This window comes from Pinus tabuliformis, chromosome 5_2, assembly GCF_031772625.1.
Source record: "Pinus tabuliformis cultivar Carrire ecotype Pingquan chromosome 5_2, CPIR1, whole genome shotgun sequence".
Taxonomy (NCBI): Eukaryota; Viridiplantae; Streptophyta; class Pinopsida; order Pinales; family Pinaceae; genus Pinus; species Pinus tabuliformis.
The window spans coordinates 200,942,038-200,947,271 of NC_142306.1; the positions used below are offsets into that span (position 1 = coordinate 200,942,038).

Here is a 5,234-nt window from a genome sequence, read left to right on the forward strand (position 1 = left end):
TACAAAAAAAAAACAAATTTATTTGACTTAATGATGCATTAGCTTGAAGATTGGTTTCTAAATAGTGTAACATGGACTCAATCTTAACTTTTTCTTTTGGTGTAAGTGTTCTATGAATATTGCATCTAACAAGTACCAACAATGTACTAGAATGCATAGAGAAAGTAATACTGTGAGCAATTAACTGCAAATTTTCAAAATATTTGGTATTCCTTGTCTCCTTCATTTTGAAGGCAATTGTTTCAACTTCCTTTTCTTCAATGATCCCATGATATCATTTTCTATAACTTCTAGAAGTTGTTGCACACAATAATCAATATCTCCAATGTCCAGAGAAGATGAAACTTTCAATAGGACAAGGGGACAAAAAAATTAATATGTATATATACATATTAATTATATATAATATATACCTTAGTCAAAGTCAAAGTCATGTTCACCAGGTTTGTTGTTGCCAATATCAATCCAAGGAAAAAACAAATTGTCATTAATTTACTATAGAAAAACTATGCCCACAAGGCTTTGGATTAACGGTGAATGGATGCACTATTAAGACGATCAATCACAATTTAAATCCCCCGTGGATGTTTACCCCAAAAACTATATAATAAACAAGAAACATAATTTCCCTAGACAACGAGATTGGTTAAGAGAAAAATGCTCCAAAATAAAAACAAGGGTCAAATGTGCAAAGCAGAAACAAATTAATCTGCCTATCTATTTGGTTGCAATGGTTCCTCATACTCAAGGTGAAAACCACAACATAGTGACAAATTCCTTCAAGATGCAAACACATTGAGGTTTGTGCCTTGAGTTTTTTGCTTCCTCTCAGTGCTAAATAGATCCAGAGGTTAAGATGGATCCATCATAAGAAAGAATCTTCCCTTTTTTGTCATTTGGAACATTATGCATACACTCATGCATGGACACATAAAGTACTGGACATCTCCCCCATCTAGGTTGTAGAATATACCTCTTGCAACCATTAGGACTAAAACCAATCAAAAAATTTACCTAACATAAATTGAGCACCCCTCAACAGCTCGAGAAGCAGCATGGTATTCACCCATTGGATGAAGACTCTATATTATAAATATATAATAATGATCTACTGTTCGTAGACTTGAAGCTTGGAAAATAAACTTGGAAGTACAAACAATAGATATATTATAAGGGGCATTACATGGAACATATCCCAATCAGGTTGCATAAACTCTCCCAAGAAAATGATGTTGTAGGCTACAAAAGCAATATGAATGGTATGTGATGCAGGATCACTTGGCCATAAATCATCAGAGGCTCTTATAACAACAATCTGTTTGGAACTGTATAAACTATTCAATACAAATTTGTTACTGTTACATTCAAGGGAGAGAAAATATTGGTCATATTGTTTGTTTACTACAAGCAAACATACACAATTCTATGGCACTAACCTGTAAAGACTCCAATATGGACATATATGCTGATCCAAAATTATATGTTTCATTTACAAAACCACCTTCATTTACTCATATCGCTATAAATTCATTGTGTCAAGGACAGAAAGTGCTAAAATCTATAATGGATCACTTTTGGAACTCCAATGTTTAGCTCAGAAATATCAACATCTTATGATAGAAACATGTTAGTTTAAAGAAAACGTCACACTAGCCTTTAATTTAATACTGAAAATATCTTGTGCAATTGACTATAGCGAGGTATTCACTAAGATATCACACTATCCAAATAGGAGATCCAATATACTGGGTAAAATTTATCAATAAAATGGAATAGGGTAATAAACACCTTGCAACAAAGGTTCTACAGTCCTGTGGCTGCGAAGCAGAGGACTTGCATTTTGCTGGAACATGTTTCAAAATCATGAAATGTATGTTTTCAAGTTGCATAGCTACAAAGATGCACTCCATGTGAATATATATTCCTAATTTTTGAGTTTGCCTAAGCATGCCTCAGATGTAGCTATTGTACTCACCAATGGAAAAAGGCAATTCAGAAGAGTAAAAAAAAGGGAATATAATCTCACTTAAACATAGTGCACACAAGGGAATAGAATCCTGATTGGCTTGTGTGCATTATGTTTAAGTGAGATTCTATTCCCTTTTTTTCTACTCTTCTGAATTGTCTTTTTCCACTAGTGAGTACAATAGTTACATCTGAGGCATGCTCCGACAAACTCAGAAATCAGGAATATCTATTCCCATGGAGTGCATCTCTATAGCTATGCAACTTTACAACATACATTTCAAGCTTTTGAAACATATTACAACATAATGCAAGTCCTCTGCTTGGCAGCTACAAGACTGTAGAACCTTTGTTGCAAGGTCTTTATTACCCTATTCCATTTGATTGATAAATTTTACCCAGTATATTGGATCTCCTATTTGGATAGTGTGATATCTTAGTGAATACCTCGCTACAGGAAATTGCAGAAGATATTTTCAGTATTAAATTAAAGGCTAGCATGATTTTTTCTTTAAACTAACATGTTGCTATCAAAAGATGTTGGTATTTCTGAGCTTAACATTGGAGTTCCAAAAGTGATCCATTATAGATTTTAGCACTTTCTTTCCTTGACACAATGAATTTATAGCGAGATGAGTAAATGAAGGCAATTTTGTAAATGCAACATATAATTGTGGATCAGCATATACATCCATAATTGTGGATAAACATATACATACATAATTGTGGATCAACATATACATAGGGAAATTTTGAGCAATAGAAGCCTCCATTGCTTGATGATACTGGCTGACCAATTTAACATGATCACCATGTCCTGCACCTAATGTCTCGATAATATTCTGGACATCTTCTTTGACACCATTAATGCCAACACTTGCTAGATACAAGTGGAGATCGTCATAAAATTGAAACACATTTTTGGGATGGACTAAACCCAATCCATTTAATTTTATGCATTCTAATGCCTCGTCTGGTTGGTGATGAAGAATCCCATGAGGCTCAATAGGGAACGACAATTTTGAATTATAATGCTCCATTCCAGAAACATCAGGCTTCACTCCTCCCCAGTAACCAGTGATAGCGTGCCAAACATAAATGTACCTGGAATAATACAAATTTAATATAAATTCAAAACAAAGTAGCATGCCAAATCAACTATGGCAGTAAGTAGTCTGCATATACAAATGATAGTTTAAATATATTGACTAGTCACTAAACAAGGAATGTAGCTTATGAATTCATGAGGCAAGTGCCAGAATGCAGGGTTTGGAGCACATAGATAAATAAGGAGTATAAATGAGTAATTCCTAAAGGACAACTAAGGTAGATTACTTTAAATTGTGGGTCTTCTTTGCTTCTATACCAATGTGTTTGAGGCCCAAAGCAGGATCCTCTTGTCTCTGACCAGTCCTTCCATCTTTTTGAAACTTATAATTCTCTTTTATATGTGTCAGCCAATTTGCAAAATTGAATTATGAGCCCATAGAATTTTTAGAGTTCCACTAGAAATTTGAGAATCAAAATGAAATTATCTTCAAATTATAAGAACTTTGAGAATAAAAAGGAAATTATCTTCATATTGCAAGAATATTGAGAATCAAAAGGAAATTATCCTCAGATTTCAAAGAGAGATGAATTATTGTCTTCAAATGTCATATTTGAAGAAAAAAGAAGGTCAAACCTACTTTGTTGTATTTCCAACTGGAGGAGGCTTTGCATTAGGGTCCATTTCAATAGATTTCCAGCCATCATCAAGAAGCAAAAACTTTGGAGGGGTGCCCCCTTTCTCTAGATTGTTAAAGAAATACAAAAAAATCACAAACATTTGGAACTGGACCCTTAGGATAAGGTCACCATGTAACTACATCTCGACAAGAGTTCATGTATGATTACAAAACATAAAAGGGGGGCAAGAAAAATAATATAGCTTTCTAAACCTTGTTTTACACCCTCAGTTGTGACATCTGTGTAAAATGCTTCCCATGTATACCACCCAAACAAATTGAGTATATCAGGCAATTACAAGAGAAATATTCAAATCATAAGACTACATAGAACTAGCAAGAACTTATAATGACTTAGTAAAATAATACATGGATGTGTCATTCTCAATTGAAAGTTAAGGCGAGCTAAACTTTTTAGCACACAGAACAAATTCAGACACCATTGGAAAGAACCAAGCTTCCATTCCATGAGAAATTACCGTCTTTCTTTCACGATGGGAAAAGGTTTTAGAATGCCTCTCAAAAACCCTGCACTATAAATAATTGATGTTAATCATATAACATTGATTCTGAAATATGAGAAGTTCCAAAAGAGAGTAAATTAAATAAGAAAGGTTTTAGAATGCCTCTCAACATACTGCGCTATCAATAATTGATGTTAATCATATAACATTGATACTGAAATCTGAAAAGTTCCAAAAGAGATGAAATTAAATAAGAAAGTTGAAACATGGAAAGGTTCTCACTTTACTGCACTAATAATAACTTCATATGGATTTGTTCCAGCAAAAAAGAAATTGAATAAACTTCTTGAGTTGTCTCAACAGTAGGATCTTCTAGAATGCCAAATACGAAGTAAATTCAAGAGAAAATCAAAATGCCTATTTTACTCCAGGGAATTGACAAATTGAGTCACATTAAGAATTTTGTACCATTCATAATCCCTGCAATTCTTACCGCTTTCCAGACAGATTTCAAGCTCATTGTTTTCATTTCCTTGCAAAAAATCTCTGAAAGATCCTTCCAATAGTGGTAAGAAAACAATATAGATTGTTGGCTCTCCAATGCCATCACCCACACTAGTGCTCATAGGTGAACCTTCAATACCCTCAACTAGCAAAAATTTAGTCTCAAATGGGACATCTCTCCCATAGGAGCCCATCCTCTGTGTCATCCACCAGATCTTGAAGCAGAACAAAGACATAAAACGAAGGCCTCTGTAAAAATACATATTTAATCATCCATCATAACCCATAGAAAAGAATTGTGATCAGAATAACCAAAAAAGTCCCCCAAAAGTGCACCTCTTGTAGCCGTCATAATGCATTGTAGTCCTGCACATTCAAGTTGACATTTTCTTAATACAAGATGCTGTTAATAAGGATTTCATACACTTAAGCTTGCACTTTCAGTAAATTAATGAAACTAAGTCTTGACAATAAAGAAAACATCCAAATTGAAGACAAACAATATCCTAATATAATAGTCTCCTACATGAGATTTTATTGCATTATAAAGCATGTAATCTTCAGTATGTCATTC

General features: G+C 33.8%; 1 pseudogene; it reads right to left on the bottom strand.

Moving 5' to 3' along the window:
* Positions 1–414: 414 nt before the first annotated feature.
* LOC149158255 (putative galactinol--sucrose galactosyltransferase 1) lies at positions 415–4,923 on the bottom strand (annotated as a pseudogene).
* Positions 4,924–5,234: the final 311 nt, after the last annotated feature.